This window comes from Mustelus asterias, chromosome 19 (genome assembly GCF_964213995.1).
Source record: "Mustelus asterias chromosome 19, sMusAst1.hap1.1, whole genome shotgun sequence".
Classification (NCBI taxonomy): Eukaryota; Metazoa; Chordata; class Chondrichthyes; order Carcharhiniformes; family Triakidae; genus Mustelus; species Mustelus asterias.
In genome coordinates this window covers 3,167,184-3,188,618 of record NC_135819.1, presented here as the reverse complement: position 1 = coordinate 3,188,618, position 21,435 = coordinate 3,167,184, and the positions used below count along the sequence as shown (strand labels likewise).

At 51.5% G+C, this 21,435-nt stretch overlaps 2 protein-coding genes across 4 annotated transcripts in view; one reads left to right on the top strand and one right to left on the bottom strand.

The window, feature by feature from the left end:
• cc2d1a (coiled-coil and C2 domain containing 1A) overlaps nucleotides 1–21,435 on the bottom strand; it is a 493,461-nt gene that overhangs the window by 72,182 nt on the left and 399,844 nt on the right. The gene's annotated exons all lie outside the window — the stretch shown is intronic.
• LOC144507688 (Krueppel-like factor 1) overlaps nucleotides 1–21,435 on the top strand; it is a 43,142-nt gene that overhangs the window by 867 nt on the left and 20,840 nt on the right. The gene's annotated exons all lie outside the window — the stretch shown is intronic.

Sequence of the window (21,435 nt, the reverse complement as noted above, 5' to 3'; positions counted from 1 at the left end):
GGGGGAGGGAGGGAGGGGGGGGAAGAAAGGTGCATTGGGGGGAGGGAGGGGGGGTGGGGAAGAAAGGTGCATTGGGGGGGGGAAGAAAGGTGCATTGGGGGGAGGGAGGGGGGAAGAAAGTGCATTGGGGGGAGGGAGGGGGGGAAAGAAAGGTGCATTGGGGGGAGGGAGGGGGGGAAGAAAGGTGCATTGGGGGGAGGGAGGGGGGGGAAGAAAGGTGCATTGGGGGGGAGGGAGGGGGGAAGAAAGGTGCATTGGGGGGAGGAGGGGGGGAAGAAAGGTGCATTGGGGGGAGGGAGGGGGGAAGAAAGGTGCATTGGGGAGGGGGGGAAGAAAGGTGCATTGGGGGGAGGGAGGGGGGGAAGAAAGGTGCATTGGGGGGAGGGAGGGGGGGAAGAAAGGTGCATTGGGGGGAGGGAGGGGGGGAAGAAAGGTGCATTGGGGGGGAGGGAGGGGGGGAAGAAAGGTGCATTGGGGGGAGGGAGGGGGGGGAAGAAAGGTGCATTGGGGGAGGGAGGGGGGGGAAGAAAGGTGCATTGGGGGGAGAGGGGGGGAAGAAAGGTGCATTGGGGGGAGGGGGGGGAAGAAAGGTGCATTGGGGGAGGGGGAGGGGGGGGAAGAAAGGTGCATTGGGGGGAGGGGGGGAAGAAAGGTGCATTGGGGTGAGGGGGGGGGGAAAGAAAGGTGCATTGGGGTGAGGGAGGGGGGGGAAGAAAGGTGCATTGGGGGGAGGGGGGAAGAGTGCATTGAGGGGGGGGAAGAAAGGTGCATTGGGGGGAGGGAGGGGGGGGAAGAAAGGTGCATTGGGGGGGAGAGGGGGGGGAAGAAAGGTGCATTGGGGGAGGGGGGGAAGAAAGGTGCATTGGGGAGGGGGAGGGGGGGGGAAGAAAGGTGCATTGGGGGGGGGGAGGGGGGGGGGAAGAAAGGTGCATTGGGGGGAGGGAGGGGGGGGGAAGAAAGGTGCATTGGGGGGAGGGGGGGGGGGGAAGAAAGGTGCATTGGGGGGAGGGAGGGGGGGGGAAGAAAGGTGCATTGGGGGGAGGGAGGGGAAGAAAGGTGCATTGGGGGAGGGAGGGGGGGGGAAGAAAGGTGCATTGGGGGGAGGGAGGGGGGGGAAGAAAGGTGCATTGGGGGGAGGGAGGGGGGGGGAAGAAAGGTGCATTGGGGGGAGGGAGGGGGGGGGAAGAAAGGTGCATTGGGGGAGGGAGGGGGGGGAAGAAAGGTGCATTGGGGGGAGGGAGGGGGGGAAGAAAGGTGCATTGGGGGGAGGGGGGGGAAGAAAGGTGCATTGGGGGGAGGGGGGGGAAGAAAGGTGCATTGGGGGGGGGAAGAAAGGTGCATTGCGGGGGGGGAAGAAAGGTGCATTGGGGGGGGGAAGAAAGGTGTATTGTGGGGGGGGGAAGAAAGGTGTATTGTGGGGGGGAAGAAAGGTGTATTGGGGGGGAAGAAAGGTGTATTGGGGGGGGAAGAAAGGTGTATTGGGGGGAAGAAAGTGTATTGGGGGGGGAAGAATGGTGTATTGGGGGGGGAAGAAAGGTGTATTGGGGGGGAGGGGGGAGGGGGGGGAAGAAAGGTGTATTGGGGGGAGGGGGAAAGGGGGGGAAGAAAGGTGTATTGGGGGAGGGGGAAAGGGGGGGGAAGAAAGGCATATTGGGGGGAGGGGGGGGAAGAAAGGCGTATTGGGGGGAGGGGGGGAAGAAAGGCGTATTGGGGGAGGGGGGGGGAAGAAAGGCGTATTGGGGGGAGGGGGAGAAGAAAGGGCGTATTGGGGGGGGGAAGAAAGGCGTATTGGGGGGAGGGGGGGAAGATAGGCGTATTGGGGGGAGGGGGAAAGGGGGGGGGGGAAGAAAGGTGTATTGGGGGGAGGAGAAAGTTGGGGAGGGGTTGGGGGTGTGCTGGGGGTGATGGGGGGGAGAGAGGGGTGTGCTTGGGGGGGGGGATGGGGGTTAGAGGGGTGTGCTTGGGGGGGGGATGGGGGTTAGAGGGGTGTGCTTGGCGGGGGGAGAGCGGTGTGCTTGGGGGGAGGGGGAGAGGGGTGTGCTTGGGGGGGGGGAGAGGGGTGTGCTTGGGGGGGGGGGGGAGAGGGGTGTGCTTGGGGGGGGGGGGGGGGGAGAGGGGTGTGCTTGGGGGGGGGGGAGAGGGGTGTGCTTGGGGGGGGGGGAGAGGGGTGCGCTTGGGGGGGGGAGAGTGGTGTGCTTGGGGGGGGGGGGATGGGGGTTTAGAGGGGTGTGCTTGGGGGGGGGGAATGGGGGTTAGAGGGGTGTGCTTGGGGGGGGGGAGGGGGTAGAGGGGTGTGCTTGGGGGGGAGGGGGGAGAGGGGTGTGCTGGGGGGGAGGGGGGAGAGGGGTGTGCTGGGGGGGGGGAGAGGGGTGTGCTTGGGGGGAGGGGGAGAGGGGTGTGCTGGGGGGGGGAAGAGGGGTGTGCTGGGGGGGGTAGAGGGGTGTGCTGGGGGAGGGGAGAGGGGTGTGCTGGGGGGGGGAGGGGGTGTGCTGGGGGGGGAGGGAGAGGGGTGTGCTGGGGGGGGAGAGGGGTGTGCTGGGGGGGGAGAGGGGTGTGCTGGGGGGGGAGAGGGGTGTGCTGGGGGGGGGGAGAGGGGTGTGCTGGGGGGGGGGGGAGGGGGTGTGCTGGGGGGGGAGGGAGAGGGGTGTGCTGGGGGGGGAGAGGGGTGTGCTGGGGGGGGGGGGGGAGAGGGGTGTGCTGGGGGGGGGAGGGAGAGGGGTGTGCTGGGGGGGAGAGGGGTGTGCTGGGGGGGGGAGAGGGGTGTGCTGGGGGGGGAGAGGGGTGTGCTGGGGGGGAGGGAGAGGGGTGTGCTGGGGGGGGGAGGGAGAGGGGTGTGCTGGGGGGGGAGAGGGGTGTGCTGGGGGGGAGAGGGGTGTGCTGGGGGGGGGAGGGGGTGTGCTGGGGGGGGGAGGGAGAGGGGTGTGCTTGGGGTGGGGGGGGAGAGAGGGTGGGGTGGGGGGGGGAGAGGGGTGTGCTGGGGGGGGGGAGAGGGTGGGGTGGGGACATAAAGGACAGACTGTTGACAAGTTGGAGTGTGGCAATTTTTGCAAACTCGTGTAACACTCACACTCACACACTCACTCACACTCACACTCACACACACTCTCACTCACACTCTCACTCACACTAACTCACACTCACACTCACACTCACACTCACACTCACTCACTCACACTCACTCACACTCACACTCACACTCACACTCACACTCACACTCACACTCACACACACGTGCACGCACGCACACATGTATTCATAGAGTCATATAGTCACTCATTCATGTGGGAAAGGAGGGGGTGCGGTGGGGTGGGGGGAAGAATTAACCTTATTGTTTGAAGTGTTTGGGTTGAATGATCTAATGGCACTTTTTAATTGCACAGAATTAACAATGTGGTCACCATTAGAATGGTGGATTTAATGATGTGTGTACAACACGGTGTTAAACAGGGAGGGGATGGGAAGGATGGCTTGTGGCTCAGTGGGCAGCTTCCCTGCCTTCCGAGCCAGGGGCTGTAGGTTTGAGTTTTATCTCCGCACTCGATGGCCATGCAAGGTGTGTTTATAATGCTGCCAAACAGGTTGATGTGAAAGCTGCAAATGTTTCCGATATGATTGTGGGAGTTTCTTTGGCAGCCCATCCCACAGTCACCAGTGCCCTCGTTAGGCACTGTATCTGAAGAGAGGGACCTTATGGAGTTATCATGGGGTATTTGGAAGATTAAAGAGGGGGGGTAGGCCGGACTAGGGAAATGGACAGCAGCTGAGTGAAGGAGAGTGAGGTGGCACGGTGTACCAATCGTACACACGCACACACTCACTGTGTACCAATCGTACACACTCACACACTCGCTGTGTACCAATCGTACACACGCACACACTCGCTGTGTACCAATCGTACACACGCACACACTCACTGTGTACCAATCGTACACACACACTCGCTGTGTACCAATCGTACACACTCACACACTCGCTGTGTACCAATCGTACACACGCACACACTCGCTGTGTACCAATCGTACACACGCACGCACTCGCTGTGTACCAATCGTACACACTCACACACTCGCTGTGTACCAATCGTACACACTCACACACTCGCTGTGTACCAATCGTACACACGCACACACGCTGTGTACCAATCGTACACTCTCACACACTCGCTGTGTACCAATCGTACACACGCACACACTCGCTGTGTACCAATCGTACACACTCACGCACTCGCTGTGTACCAATCGTACACACTCACGCACTCGCTGTGTACCAATCGTACACACTCACGCACTCGCTGTGTACCAATCGTACACACTCACGCACTCGCTGTGTACCAATCGTACACACTCACACACTCGCTGTGTACCAATCGTACACACTCACACACTCGCTGTGTACCAATCGTACACACTCACACACTCGCTGTGTACCAATCGTACACACTCACACACTCGCTGTGTACCAATCGTACACACTCACACACTCGCTGTGTACCAATCGTACACACTCACACACTCGCTGTGTACCAATCGTGTACACACACACACTCGCTGTGTACCAATCGTACACACTCACACACTCGCTGTGTACCAATCCTGTGTGTGTAGGATTGGTACACGGCAAGCAAGCGTGTGGGACTGGTACACACGAATTTACTAAAATTGTCAACTGATTTTATTTTTGCGTCGGTTGGACAACGCAATTTAAACAATCTTTCTGGAATAATTTAAATTGAGAATTTCAGGGGAACTGTTGCTATTCTAAAGCACTTCATTACAGTAAGCGGCATTTTGAGATGTGTGCCTGACTTTACTATGTGTGAGCAACAGTGGTGACATGGCGTGCACAGCAAGATCCCACAATCTCAAAGCATCCCTTTAATTGGTTCTTTTTTTGTTGTCTAGGGGAGGAATGTCAGTCGGGGGTGAGGGTGGGTGAGTGCACCCTCATGTTGTGAGGTGTCTTACCCGTCGCACACCCCCCCCCCCCCCCCCCACAGGGTCTGTGTGTTATCTCGGGGTAAGTGCAGCGACTGTGGCAATGTGGCACTCCCTCGGTTAGTGCACGTTGCGATGGTCGGGAGCTGCTCTCCTGTGGACGATCTCTTGCTTTCCCCAGGGTGACGATGCTTCAGACTTCACGTTCAAGCCACAGTGGCAGTGATCACACAGGGAAACATTCTGAAATTCCCTAGTGTAGTACTTGCAAGGGGGACTAGGGTTAGGAATATGAGGCAGAAGCCCTTGAGATTTCAGAATCCAACAGGACAAGTTTTGTCACGAATTTTGGATGTTCCTTCATGGTCAATTTAAATATATATTTGATTTATTATTGTCACATGCATTGGTATACTGTAAAAAGTATTGTTTCTTGCGTGCTATACAGACAAAGCATACCATTCATAGAGAAGGCAAGGAGAGGGTGCAGAATGTAGTGTTACAGTCATAGCTAGGGTATAGAGAAAGATCAACTTAATGCAACTTTCCCGATGGAAGAAGGTGGAAGAGAGAATGTCCAGGATGTGTTGGATCCTTAATTATACTGGCTGCTTTTCCGAGGCAGCGGGAAGTGTAGTAAGAATCAATGGATGGGAGGCTGGTTTGCGTGATGGATTGGGCTACATTCACGACCTTTTGTAGTTCCTTGCGGTCTTGGGCAGAGCAGGAGCCCATACCAAGCTGTGACACAACCAGAAAGAATGCTTTCTATGGTGCGTCTGTAAATGTTGGTGAGAGTCGTAGCGGACGTGCCAAATTTCCTTAGTCTCCTGAGAAAGTAGAGGGGTTGGTGGGTTTTCTTAACTATAGTGTCGGCATGGGGGGACCAGGACAGGTTGTTGGTGACCTGGACACCTCGAAACCTGAAGATCTCGACCCTTTCTACTTCGTCCCCGTTGATGTAGACAGGGGCATGTTCTCCTTTACGCTTCCTGAAGTCGATGACAATCTCCTTTTGTTTTGTTGACATTGAGGGAGAGATTATTTTTTGAGATCCGAATATCTCGATATTTGAAGTGCGGTCACTGTGGAAAAATCCCACAAACAGCAAAGTGATAAGGTTTTAAGTTTATTTATTAGTGTCACAAGTTGGCTTACATTAACACTGCAATGAAGTTACTGTGAACATAGAACGGTACAGCACAGAACAGTCCCTTCAGCCCACGATGTTGTGCCGAGCTTTATCTGAAACCAAGATCAACCGCCCCTAGTCGCCACACTCCGGCGCCTGTTCGGGTACACTGAGGGAGAATTTAGCACGGCCAGTGCACCCTAACCAGCACGTCTTTCGGACTGTGGGAGGAAACCGGAGCACCCGGAGGAAACCCACGCAGACACGGGGAGAACGTGCAGACTCCGCACAGACTGTGACCCAAGGCGGGAATCAAACCCGGGTCCCAGGCACTGTGAGGCAGCAGTGCTAACCACCGTGCCAACCCCGAGTATTCATTTACAGGATCACTGTCCTGGGCCAGAATTTATTGCCCATCCCCCAATTGCCTTTGTCTGGAGTCACATGTAGGCCAGACTGGGTAAGGACGGCAGATTTCCTGTCCTAAAGGGACATTAGTGAACCAGATAGGTTTTTACAACAACAATTCTGACCACCTAATTCCATACTTTGTTTTTTAAACTGGGTGAGATTCGAACCCCAGTCTCCAGAGCAGGGTCTTTAGATTATTAGTCCTGTGACAAAGCTGTTATGCCATGGACACGGTAGCACAGTGGTTAGCACTGCTGCCTCACAGGGCCAGGGACCCGGGTTCGATTCCCGGCTCGGGTCACTGTCTGTGTGGAGTCTGCACATTCTCCCCGTGTCTGCGTGGGTTTCCTCCGGGTGCTCCGGTTTCCTCCCACAGTCCAAAGATGTGCGGGTTCAGTGGATTGGCCATGCTGAATTGCCCCTGAGTGTCAGGGAGATTAGCAGGGTGAATACATCATGGGGTTAGGGCCTGGGTGGGATTGTTGTCAGTGTGAGCTTGATGGGCTGAATGGTCTCCTTCTGCACTGTAGGGATTCTATTATTCTATAACACCGCCCCCCCCCCTCCCCCACCCCCCCTCCCCCCCCTGCCTCCCACCCCCTTAGTAAGTGACCAGTATTGGACTTGGGAAGACACAACCACCTTCTACTCTTCAACGAGTGTCATAGATTTACCTTATTTCGTCTAAAAGATGGCACCTTGGACAGTGCAGCATTCCATCGATGGGTGAGCTGGAGTGCCCGCCTGGGGTTTGTGGCTCAAGTCTCTGGGGAAAAAAAGATCTTAAGACCTTCAACTTCAGAACTTCGGGGCTACCACTGAGCCACAGATATGGAACAACAGCTTTCATTTACATATCTCCCTTTGGTGTGGTAAAATATCCCGAGGTGCCTCACGGGTGGGGGGTTGGCGGGGGGGGGGGGGGGGGGGGCATGGGGGTGGGGAAGAGAGTTGAGAACCGAAAATCTTGAGACAGGGGTTGGGGATTTAACCTGGAAGGAATTTTCGAATGCTGTGTAAAGTCGGTGTGTGATTCACCAGAAGGTTTTGCCCTCATTGAGATGACAGAATTGGAGAAGATATCAGGTGTCTTAGTCATCCCCAGCTTTCACTCCATGCACCCCACCGCTCTCCTGAAAAAAAAACTAACAAAGAATCCCTTCATCAGGATTCCAAAGCAAAATTATGGAAAATTTGCTCTAGGAGTGGCAGTATAGTGAGATATGAATCTTTAAATTCACGTAATCTTAGAATCATAGATTCTCTACAGTGCAGAAGGAGACCATTCGGCCCATCGAGCCTGCACCGACCCTAACCCCACCCAGACCCTATCCCCATAACCCCATGTCATGCACCATAGAAAGCATCCTATCTGGTTGTATCACAGCTCTGCCCAAGACCGCAAGGAACTACAAAAGGTCGTGAATGTAGCCCAATCCATCACGCAAACCAGCCTCCCATCCATTGACTCTGTCTACACTTCCCACTGCCTCGGCAAAGCAGCCAGCATAATTAAGGACCCCCCGGACATTCTCTCTTCCACCTTCTTCCGTCGGGAAAAAGATACAAAAGTCTGAGGTCAGGTACCGACCGACTCAAGAACAGCTTCTTCCCTGCTGCCATCAGACTTTTGAATGGACTTACCTTGCACTATCTTTCTCTGCACCCTAGCTATGACTGTAACACTACATTCTGTGTACTCTCGTTTCCTTCTCTATGAACGGTATGCTTTGTCTGTATAGCGCGCAAGAAACAATACTTTTGACTGTATACCAATACATGTGACAATAAATCAAATCAATTTAGCATAGCCAATCCACCGAACCTGCAAATCTTTGGACTGTGGGAGGAAACCCATGCAGGCACTGAGAGAATGTGCAAACTCCACACAGACAGTGACCCGAGGTCGGAATCGAACCCGTGTCCCTGGCACCGAGGGGCAGCCGTGCTAACCGCTGTGGTCTCCACACAACAGAAGTTGCCCATCAGCATCTGTACAAGTAGATAAGAATCCAACAGCAAATGCAACCTCTCTAGAATCTCCTTTTTAGTTATAGGCAGGATTGGCTGGGAGAAACGGATCAGTGACTGTGTCCCAAGGAAGTACGTGCAATTGCTGAGGGGTTTTGCATTTAAAGACTGGAGTTTGTGGCAGCGTGGGGGGGTGAGTTCAACTCTGGAGAGGGTTCCGAAAGGAAACTTTAGGGTGTGTTAATATCATTCCACCCCCCCCCCTCCCCCCAGCCCCATGCTCCTTAATTTACATCGCCGCCCAGTCTGAGAAAAAGTTCCCTTTTTGAAAATTTCCATCCTTGCTTTCAACTCCCTGTCCATCTGTTCCAGCCTTCTAGAATGCTCCAAAATCCCAGTGCCCCTCGAATTCAGGAGCATCCCTAATTTCCATTGCTCTGCCTCGGACAACTGAAGGAACGGTTGCCAGGGCGACACAGTGGTTCGCACTGCTGCCTCACAGCGCCAGGGACCCGGGTTCAATTCCGGCCTTGGGTGACTGTGTGTGGAGTTTGCACATTCTCCCCGTGTCTGCGTGGGTTTCCTCCGGGTGCTCCGGTTTCCTCCCACAATCCAAAGATGTGTAGGTTAGAAACATAGAAAAACTACAGCACAAATAGGCCCTTCGGCCCTACAAGTTGTGCCGAACATATCCCTACCTTCTAGGCCTACCTATAACCCTCCATCTTATTAAGTCCCATGTACTCATCCAGGAGTCTCTTAAAAGTCCCTATTGAGTTTGCCTCCACCACCACTGACGGCAGTCGATTCCACTTGCCCACCACCCTCTGTGTGAAAAACTTCTCCCTAACATTTCCCCTGTACCTACCCCCCAGCACCTTAAACCTGTGTCCTCTCGTAGCAGCCATTTCCACCCTGGGAAAAAGCCTCTGAGAGTCCACCCGATCTATGCCTTTCAACATCTTAAACCTAAAAAATTAGGTCTCCTCTCATCCTACGTCTCTCCAAGGTGGATTGGCCATGCTAAATTGTCCCTTAGTGTCCAAAGATGTGCGGGTTAGGTGGATTGGCCATGCTAAATTGTCCCTTAGTGTCCAAAGATATGTGGGTTAGGGGTATTGGCCATGGTAAATGCGTGGAGATATTGGGATAGAGCGGAGAGATGTGTAGGTTAGGTGGATTGGCCATGCTAAATTGTCCCTTGGTGTCAGAGCGACTAGCAGGGTAAATACATAGGGTTCCGGGAATAGGGCCTGGTTGGGATTGTTGATGCAAGCTTGATGGGCCGAATGGCCTCCTTCTGCACTGTAGGGATTCTATTCTCTGGAATCCCTGAACTGTTTAGGCTCTCGACCCCCTCTCCCTCTTGTTTCCTTACACCTATTCGATCAATCTATTAACCCACTGCCCTCCAGTCAAAGAGATAATCACATTTGGTTCGCTAACTTTATTTGGTTTGACAAGCCTCCTGTGTGGCTCCATGGGATCTTCAGTAGGTTTGAAAAAACAAGCTTTCTAAATGCGTTGTTACATGGCCTGTGTCTGGTCTGATTAGCAATGATAAATGCTACAAATATATAGCCTGTCTCCACCTGTAGAGTGTCAAAACCGGTTAATACATCTTTCTGTTAGCCAAGAATCTGATTAAACTTCTTTCTTGAGATGTGAATAGATCTGTGTTCCCCACTCCCCTGCCCAGAGTTCATTTTTACATAATCTCTTTATCTGTAAAGACTTTAGGATTGTACTGGGAGGTATGATCCCTTGGAGATTAGTATTTTCTTTATCTGCTGGTTTTAAAATAACTTCATCTGATCATTTTTATTTTGTGGGAGGCAGGCGTCCCTGGCTAGGCCAGCATTTGTTGCCCAATCCTAATTGCCCCTTGATAAGGTGGTGACAGTTGGCCAGTTACAAAGCGATCATAATGCCACCTTCCATTTCCAAGGTGCCCATGCCATCGCAAAACAAGGCACTTCACAGAAGTGTAAATTTGGAGATTTTAGGCTGGGGGCCAACCAGTTACCAAGCTTGTTCAAAGAGGTTATTTTTAAGGAGCGCCTTCAAGGGGAAGCAAAGGTGTGAAGGTGGCACAGTGGTTAGCACTGCTGCCTCACCGTGCCAGAGACCTGGGTTCAATTGTGGCCTTGGGTGACTGTCTGTCTGTGTGGAGTTTGCATGTTCTCCCAGTGTCTGCGTGGGTTTTCACCGGGTGCTCCGGTTTCCTCCCACACTCCAAAGATGCGTAGAACAGGTGGCTTGGCCATGCTAAATTACCCCTTAGTGTCCAAAGATGTGTGGATTAGGTGGATTGGCCATTGCCCCTTAGTATCCAAAGATGTGCAGGTTAGGTGGATTGGCCATGCTAAATTGCCCCTTGGTGTCCAAAGATGTGCAGGTTAGGTGGATTGGCCATGCTAAATTGCCCCTTGGTGTCCAAAGATGTGCAGGTTAGGTGGATTGGCCATGCTAAATTGCCCCTTAGTATCCAAAGATGTGCGGGTTAGATGGATTGGCCATGCTAAATTGCCCCTTAGTGTCCAAAGATGTGCAGGTTAGGTGGATTGGCCATGCTAAATTGCCCCTTGGTGTCCAAAGATGTGCAGGTTAGGTGGATTGGCCATGCTAAATTGCCCCTTAGTGTCCAAAGATGTGCGGGTTAGGTGGATTGGCCATGCTAAATTGCCCCTTAGTGTCCAAAGATGCGCGGGTTAGGTGGATTGGCCATGCTAAATTGCCCCTTAGTGTCCAAAGATGTGCGGGTTAGGTGGATTGGCCATGCTAAATGCACGGGGTTATGGAGAAAGGGCGGAGGGGAAGGCCTGGGTGGAATGCTGTTTCGGAGAGTCAGTGCAGACTTGATGGGCCGAATGGTCTCTTTCTGCACTGTAGGGATTATGAGGGATTTCTGGAGCCTGTGGCCTAGGCAGCTGAAGGCCTGGCTTTCAGTAATGTGGGAGCCGTAAACTTTATGGTATCAGTAAGGTTCGAGAATTAAACCACTGACTGTGACTCACTCAAAACTAATCTTGTTGAATATATCGGCACCTCACCTCTGGCATTGCTCGTGCTGTGTTGTTTTAGAGGGAGGTTCAGCATGTAACATACATGGCCAGCTGTGTTTGTGATGACGGGCCCTCTGAAGGCCACATGATATCAAGCCATTGACATGAATGAACCTTGGCGGTCAGATAGAGGTGAATTGATGTTGGGTGAGACTGAGATTTGTAACCTTATAACACCAGGTCAGGAGAACCCAGCCAAGAATGTCTTTCTCCCTTTCTCTCGTAGCCTTTTAACACTTAGAAATGTGACGTTACGACGCACGTCTTTCTGCAGGGGTTTTAAGTTCGTCAGTCAGAAGGTGGTTAGCATTGCTGCCTCACAGCGCCAGGGATCCGGGTTCGATTCCCGGCTCGGGTCACTGTCTGTGTGGAGTCTGCACGTTCTCCCCATGTCTGCGTGGGTTTCCTCCGGTTTCCTCTCACAGTCCAAAAGATGTGCTGGTTAGGGTGCATTGGCCATGCTAAATTCTCCCTCAGTGTGCCCGAACAGGCGCCGGAGTGTGGCGACTGGGGGATTTTCACAGTAGCTTCATTGCAGTGTTAATGTAAGCCTACTTGTGACATTAATAAATAAACTTTACTTAGAATACAATCCTTCCAGTGCAGAAAGAGACCATTTGGCCCCTTCGAGTCTGCACCGATTCACCTCCGATGGAGCATCTCACCCAGGACCTCTCCTCTACTCTGTCCCTGTACACTTGGCATGGCCAATCCACCTAACCTGCACATCTTTTGGTCTTGGGAGGAAACCACAGCACCCGACAGTCTCCACACACACAGTGACCCGAGGCCGGAATTGAACCCGGGTCCCTGGCGTGGTGAGCCAGCAGTGCTAACCACTGTGTCACCCTGTTCTTCTGAAAGGTGCCACTGCCACTATTTTAAAGTTCTTCCAGGTGCCCTGGCCAATGTTTATCCCTCTCCCAACACCATGGAGTATCTGATTGTTATCACATTGCTGTTTGTGGGTTATTGCTGTGCGTGAACTGGCTGCTTTGTTTTTAACAATAGCCGTGCTTTCATTGGCTTTGAGATGTTCTGAGGCCATGCGATGCGTTATTTAAATGTAAGCCTATTATTTAGATATTTATGTTTTCACTTTCATTACCATTATGTTCTGATGTCAACAGTAATAGAGTAACGCACGCACACTGACACACCCACACACACTCCGGCCTGTGTGTGGGGCGTGTTGTGTCTCGCTTCAGTGTGGGTCCTTGTGATATGTTTTTGTGTCATAAAGCTTGTTACAATTCCATCCTACCTTCGAAATAAATCCATTTGGACGATGGGGCAGCGTTTATTGCCCATTTCTAATTGCCCTTGAACCTAGTGGCAGGCTTGGCCACATTGCTGTGGATTTGGAGTCACGGGTAGGCCAGGTCAAGCAAGGATGGCAGATTTCCTTCCCATTAGGCTTTTAATTCCAGATTTTTATTGAATTCAAATTTGATCATCAGCCAGGGCAGTTAACACGGCTGCCTCACAGCGCCGGGGGCCACAGGTTCAATTCCATCCTTGGGTGACTGTCCGTGTGGAATTTGCACATTCTCCCCATGTCTGCGTGGGTTTCCTCTGGTTTCTTCCGCCAGTCCAAAATAGTGCAGGTTAGGTGGATTAGCCATGCTAAATTGCCCCTTAGTGTCCAAAGATGTGCAGGTTAGGTGGATTGGCCATGGTAAAAATGTTACAGGGATGGCGTGGGGAGTGGGCCTGTGTGAGATGCTCTTTCAGAGAGTCTGTGCAGGCTCGATGGGCTGAATGGCCTCCATCTGCACTGCGGGGATTCTCTGATTTTAAGATTTAGCTGTGATGCAGAGTCTCCCTGTTTGACCGGGGGGGTGGGGGGGTGCAGTAGCTGTAGCATTGTTGACTGATTAATTGTACAACTCCCACCCCCCACCGTCCCGCCCGCCCCTGCCATAGCCAGCCCACTTCTCCACCCAGTGAATATCAAAGATATTTTGCAAGAAATGAAATGCTTCATTATTATCCTCAGTGAGAGCCTCTTGCTGTGAATGTAACTGTACAAAGAACCAACCATCAAAGGGGCTTTATCTCCGCTTTCACTAAAGAACAAGTGAAAAACTCCAGTGCCGCCTGGTAATCTATTCCTCACCCTCACCCCGTACCCCCAGCACCCATCACCTCCACGCCCCCAGTGTCCATAAGACCATAAGACCATAAGACATAGGAGCGGAAGTAAGGCCATTCGGCCCATCGAGTCCACTCCACCATTCAATCATGGTTGATTTCAACTCCATTTACCCGCTCTCTCCCCATAGCCCTTAATTCCTCGAGAAATCAAGAATTTATCAATTTCTGTCTTGAAGACGCTCAACGTCTCGGCCTCCACAGCCCTCTGTGGCAATGAATTCCACAGACCCACCACTCTCTGGCTGAAGAAATTTCTCCTCATCTCTGTTCTAAAGTGACTCCCTTTTATTCTAAGGCTGTGCCCCCGCGTCCTAGTCTCCCCTGTTAATGGAAACAACTTCCCTACGTCCATCCTATCTAAGCCGTTCATTATCTTGTAAGTTTCTATCAGATCTCCCCTCAACCTCCTAAACTCCAATGAATATAATCCCACGATCCTCAGACGTTCATCGTATGTCAGGCCTACCATTCCTGGGATCATCCGTGTGAATCTCCGCTGGACCCGCTCCAGTGCCAGTATGTCCTTCCTGAGGTGTGGGGCCCAAAATTGCTCACAGTACTCCAAATGGGGCCTAACCAGTGCTTTATAAAGCCTCAGAAGTACATCCCTGCTTTTGTATTCCAAGCCTCTTGAGATAAATGACAACATTACATTTGCTTTCTTAATTACGGACTCAACCTGCAAGTTTACCTTTAGAGAATCCTGGACTAGGACTCCCAAGTCCCTTTGCACTTTAGCATTATGAATTTTGTCACCGTTTAGAAAATAGTCCATGCCTCTATTCTTTTTTCCAAAGTGTACGACCTCGCACTTGCCCACGTTGAATTTCATCAGCCACTTCTTGGACCACTCTCCTAAACTGTCTAAATCTTTCTGCAGCCTCCCCACCTCCTCAATACTACCTGCCCCTCCACCTATCTTTGTATCATCGGCAAACTTGGCCAGAATGCTCCCAGTCCCGTCATCTAGATCGTTAATATATAAAGAGAACAGCTGTGGCCCCAACACTGAACCCTGCGGGACACCACTTGTCACCGGTTGCCATTCTGAGAAAGAACCTTTTATCCCAACTCTCTGCCTTCTGTCTGACAGCCAATCGTCAATCCATGTTAGTACCTTGCCTCGAATACCATGGGCCCTTATTTTACTCAGCAGTCTCCCGTGAGGCACCTTGTCAAAGGCCTTTTGGAAGTCAAGATAGATAACATCCATTGGCTCTCCTTGGTCTAACCTATTTGTTATCTCTTCAAAGAACTCTAACAGGTTTGTCAGGCACGACCTCCCCTTACTAAATCCATGCTGACTTGTCTTAATCCGACCCTGCACTTCCAAGAATTTAGAAATCTCATCCTTAACGATGGATTCTAGAATTTTGCCAACAACTGAGGTTAGGCTAATTGGCCTATAATTTTCCATCTTTTTTCTTGTTCCCTTCTTGAACAGTGGGGTTACAACAGCGATTTTCCAATCCTCTGGGACTTTCCCTGACTCCAGTGACTTTTGAAAGATCATAACTAACGCCTCCACTATTTCTTCAGCTATCTCCTTTAGAACTCTAGGATGTAACCCATCTGGGCCTGGTCGCCTGGTATTCTATTCCTCCCATCCTCACAAGACCATCCAATCAGGAAACAACCCTTACCCCCTCTTTATTCTCTCTGCTCACCACTGCCCACCTCCACCCAGCACCCATTCTCCCCCCCCGACCTACCCATCCTGCACCCCCGGCACCCATTCCCCCCTGCACCCATTCCCCCTCACCTTGCACCCAGTCCCCTTGCACCCCCAGCATCCATTTTCTGCCCCCCCCCCCCGCACCCATTCCCCGCCCACCCATCTTGCACCCCCCACCGCCCCTACTACCCCGCACAAGAGCTCTCTCTGGAAAGGCGAGACAGGATCACCGACAATAACGTCCACATCAGGGTGAGTGTTCTCTTCAAGATATAAAATCATTAAATTTCCGAACCAGGCGTATGATCCGTAGCCAGACCTGGACAACATTCTGGCTTGGGCTGTTCAGTTACATCCTCCCCACACCAGTACCAGGCGATGCCCAGCTCCAACAGGAGAGAATCTAACTGTCTCCCCCTTGACTTTCATCGGCATCGCCATCTTTGAATCCCCCCATCCTGGGGGGGTTACCATTGACCAGAAACTCAACTGGACCAGCCGTATAAATACTGCGGCTACCAGAGCAGGTCAAAGGCTGGGAATCTTGCAGCGAGTAACTCTCCTCCTGACTCCCCAAAGCCTGTCCACCGTCTACAAGGCACGAGGCTGGGGTGTGATGGAATACTCTCCACTTGCCTGGATGGGTGCAGCTCCAACAACACTCAAGAAGCTCGACACCATCCAGGACAAACCAGTTCCGCTTGATTGGCACCACATCCACAAACATCCACTCCCTCCACCAACACACAGCGGCTTCTTGTACCATCTACAAGGTTCACTGCAGCAACTCACCAAGGGTCCATTTGATAGCACCTTCCAAATCTGACACCTCTACTATCTAGAAGGGCAAGGGGCAGCAGATACAGGGGAACGCCACCACCTGGAGGTTCCCCTCCAAGCCACTCACCATCCTGACTCAGAAATATGTTGGCCGTTCCTTCGCAGTCAAAATCCTGGAACTCCCTCCCTAACAGCGCTGTGGGTGTACCTACACTGGGTGGATTGTAGCAGCTCATCACCGCCTTCTCAAGGCCACAAATGCTGGCTTTGCCAGTGATGCCCACCAAAGTATGGCACACGCGCGCATTATGACCCTTTAATAGATAGGATATCCTATATCACAGAATCCCGACAGAACAGAAGGAGGCCATTCGGCCCATCGAGTCTGTACCGACCACCGTCCCACCCAGGCCCTATTCCCGTAAAACCCATTTACCTTGCTAGTCCCCCTGACACTAAGGGGCAATTTAGCTTGGCTAATCAACCTAATGTCTTTGGACTGTGGGAGGAAACCGGAGCACCCGGAGGAAACCCACGCAGACACGGGGAGAATGTGCAAACTACACACAGGCAGTGACCCAAGTTGGGAATCGAACCCGGGTCCCTGGCGCTGAGAGGCAGTAGTGCTAACCACCGTGCCGTACACTGGAGTGTTATATCTATATTATATAGCTCAGCCTATCCTAGATGGAATGCCATATCTAGTTACGTTATCTCTCAATATTTGTATTTTGTTTGAGAGGCGTGGCTTTCTGTGGTCATCTTGAACTAATTGTTTGTTCGATGTGTTTCAATGGGTTTCATGCAGTGCTTGATAATGTAGAGCTGCTCCTCGTGGTTGGTGGTTGGTGGGAAGAGCCTCCGTTTCCCCAGTGAATGCGGACGGAGTACAGAGGTCCAAAAGAGGGAGGGGGGGACGGGGGCAACAGAAAGATTGCAAAGCACAACTGTCCCAGGTAGGGTGCTCCAGGAAGTATCCCATCACTGCCTCTGCTATCAGCCTACTAAACAGTGGCCAGCAGCTGTTAGATTAGGTTTCATTCTGTGGTGACTCGCTGTCGATTTGCATAACCTCACGGCTGGAGATTTTGAATGATAGGAGCAGGACATGTCTGCTGCCATTCCTTTGGATAGTTCCTCTTCCTACTTCACTCCAATATCCCTCCCTTGGGGGGGGGGGATGGTGGCGGCGTGTGCGTCACGGTGGCACAGTGGTTAGCACTGCTGCCTCACCGCCAGGCCCCCAGGTTCAGTTCCAGCCTCAGGTGATTGTCTGTGTGGAGTTTGCACATTCTCCCCATGTCTGCATGGGTTTCCTCCGGGTGCTCTGGTTTCCTCCCACAGTCCAAAGATGTGTAGGTCAGGTAGATTGGCCATGCTAAATTGCCCCTTGGTGTCCAAAGATGTGCAGGTTAGGTGGGTTGGCCATGCTAAATTGCCCCTTGGTGTCCAAAGATGTGCAGGTTAGGTGGATTGGCCATGCTAAATGTGTAGAGCTAGGGCAGGGGAGAGGGCCAGGGGTAAGATAGACTGTCAGCGTCGGTGGGCCAAGTGGCCTCTTCTGCACTCTAAGGATTGATGTGATCCTCGGTGGGTGAGCAGTTGAAGCCACTGGGGTAGAGAATTCCAAAAACCCACTGAGTGAATGAGGCAGCTACCTCATCCTGCAGATCTCTGTCGCAATGAGGTGATCTCCGTTGCAAACTGGCACCTCTCTCTCTCGCCTCAGCTTCTGTCGCTGTGAATGGGGTAAAGTGAGTGACCCTCGACTGTTTGCCAACGTGGCATTATCCTCCAGCTCCTGGTCGGCACTCAGGAGGCTCCACCTTTATTCCAAGCGTGCCCCTCTCTATTCCTGACCCGGAACAGTTTGGGACAGAGTTTGCAGCCCCAGAGGTTCTGAGTTTGCACAGACCATGAGACTATTTGATATAGGAGTATAAATAGCCATTCGGCCCATCAAATCTGCTCCGCCATGGCTGATATAAGGAGAAAAAGGGTAGGTCCACTCGAGGATAGTGGAAGGAATTTTTGTCTGGAGCCAGATGAGGTGGGTGAGGTCCTTAACGAGCACTTTGCATCAGTATTCACAAAGGAGAAGGATGTGGTGGATGGTGAGGGTGGAAAGAAGGATGTTGACATTCCAGGACATGTTGAGATAAAAAGGGAGGTGGTATTGGAGGTTTTGAAAAACATTAAGATGGACAAGTCCCCAGGGCCAGATGGGGTCTATTCTAGAATACTGAGAGGCGAGGGAAGAAATTGTAGAGGCCTTGGCCAAAATCTTTGTATCCTCTTTAATCACGGGTGAAGTATTAGAGGATTGGAGAGTAGTTAACATTGTTCCTCTGTTTAAGAAGGGCAGAAGAGATAATCCAGGAAATTTAGGCTTGTTAGCCTTAGATCAGTGGTGGGGAAATTATTGGAGAAGATTCTTAGGAACAGGATGTACTCCCACCTGGAAGAGAATCGGCTTATTAGCGATAGGCAGCATGGGTTTGTGAAGGGGAGGTCGTGTCTCTCAGACGTGATTGAGTTCTTTGGGAAGTGACAAGAAAAATTGACCAGGATAGGGCAGTGGATGTTGTATGCATGGACTTTAGTGAAGCCTTTGATAAGGTTCCTCATGGCAGGCTGATATAGAAGGTGAAGTCATATGGGATCTGAAGTGAGCTGGTAAGATGGATACAAAACTGGTTTGGGCGCAGAAAGCAAAGAGTAGCAGTGGAAGGGTACTTTTCTAACTGAAGGTCTGTGACAAGCGGGTTCCACAAGGATCAGTGCTGGGACATCTGTTGTTTGTAATATATATAAATGATTTGGAGGAAAATATAGGTGGGGGTCGGATTAGTAAATTTACAGATGATACAAAAATTGGGGGAGTATTGGATAGTGAGGAGGATTGTCAGAGGATACAGCAGGATAGAAATCAGCTGGAGATCTGGGCCAAAAGATGGCAGATGGAATTTAACCCGGACAAATGTGAGGTGATGTGATTTGGAAAGTCTACTGCAGAAGGAAAGTATACAGTAAATGGTAGAGCCCTTAGAAATATTAGCATACAGAGGGATCTAGGCGCGCAGATCCACAGTTCCCTGAAGGTGGCAACTCAGGTGGTCAAGAAGGTGTATGGAATGCTGGCCTTCATCGGTCGGGGCGTTGAGTAAAGGAATTGGAAAATCATGTTGCAGCTGGATAAAACTTTGGTTCGGCCGCATTTGGAGTATTGTGTACAATTCTGGTCACCACACTACCGGAAGGATGTTGATGCATTGGAAAGGGTGCAGAAGAGATTTACCGGGATGTTGCCTGGTTTGGAGGATGTGGACTATGAAGAAAGGTTGAACAAACTTCGATTGTTTTCATTGGAGCGCCAGAGGATGAGGGGGGACCTGATAGAGATTTATAAGATTCTGACAGGCTTGGATAGAGCGTATAGTCAGGGTTGAAGGGTCAATTAGTCGGAGGGCATAGGTTGAGAGTGAGAGGGGGGAAGCTTAAAAGAGATGCAAGAGGCAGGTTTTCACACACAGGGTGGTGAATGTCTGGAATGTGCTGCCGGAGGAGGTGGTGGAAGCAGATTCTATAACATTCAAGAGGCATCTGGATAGATACATGAACAGGAAAAGAATAGAGGGATATGGACCATGTAGAGGAGAGGAAATATTAGATTAGAGAGGCATCTGTGTCGGCACAGACTTGCTGGGCTGAAGGGCCTGTTCCTGTGCTGTATTGTTCTTTGTTCATATGTTTCTCAACCCTATTCTTCTGCCTTTTCCCCGTAACCTTTGACCCCCTACCAATCAAGAACCTATCTATCTCTATCTTAAAGACACTCAATGACCCGGCCTCCACAGCCTTCTGCGGCAATGAATTCCACAGATCACTGCCCTCTGGCTAAAGAAATTCCTCCTCACCTCGGTTCTAAAGGGCCGTCCCTTTACTCTGAGGCTGTGCCCTCGGATCCGAGTCTCTCCGACTAATGGAAACATCTTCCCCACGTCCACTCTATCCAGACTTTTCAGTATTCTGTAAGTTTCAATAAGATCCCCCCTTATCCTTCCAAACTCCATCGAGTACAGACCCAGAGTCCTCAAACGGTCCTCATACATCAAGCTTATCATTTCAGGGATCATTCTTGTGAACCTCCTCTGGACCCTCTCCAAGGCCAGCACATCCTTCCTTGGATACGGGGCCCAAAATTGCTCGGAATACTCCAAATGGGGTCTGACCAGAGCCTTATACAGCCTCAGAAGTACATCCCTGCTCTTGTATTCTAGCCCTCTCCACATGAATGCTAACATTGCATTTGCCTTCCTAACTGCCGACTGAACCTGCAAGTTAACTTTAAGAGAATCTTGAACAATGACTTCCAAGTCCTTTTGTGCATCCAATTAATGAACTTTCTCCCCATTTAGAAAATATTCTATGCAATAGAATATACCATAAAGTCGTAGAATTTACAGTGCAGATTTGGTCCATCAAGTCTTTGCCAACAGCAATCCCACCCAGGTCCTGTCCTATCCCTGTAACCCCACCTATTTACCCTCCTAATCCCCCCTGACATTAAAGGGCTGTTTATCACGGCCAATCAATCTAACCCACACATCTTTGGAGTGTGGGAGGAAACCAGAGCACCTGGAGGAAACCCACGCAGACACGGGGAGAACATGCAAACTCCACACAGGGAATCACCCAAGGCCGGAATTGATTTGATTTTATTATTGTCACATGTATTAACATATAATGAAAAGTATTGTTTCTTCTGTGCTATACAGACAAAGCATACCGTTCATCATAGAAACCCTATAGTGCAGGAAGAGGCCATTCGGCCCATTGAGTCTGCACCAACCACAATCCCACCCAGGCCCTACCCCCATATCCCGACAGATTTTACCCACTAATCCCTCTAACCTACGCATCTCAGGACACTAAGGGGTAATTTTAGCATGGCCAATCAACCTAACCCGCACATCTTTGGATCTTGGTTCATAGAGAAGGAAAGGAGAGAGTGCAGAATGTAGTGTTACAGTCATAGCTAGGGTGTAGAGAAAGATCAACTTAATGCGAGGTAGGTCCATTCAAAAGTCTGACAGCAGCAGGGAAGAAGCTGTTGTTGAGTCGGTTGGTACGTGACCTCAGACTTTTGTATCTTTTTCCCGATGGAAGAGAGAATGTCCGGGGTGCGTGGGGTCCTTGATTATGCTGGCTGCTTTGCCGAGGCAGCGGGAAGTGTAGACAGAGTCAATGGATGGGAGGCTGGTTTGTGTGATGGATTGGGCTACATTCACGATCTTTTGTAGTTTCTTG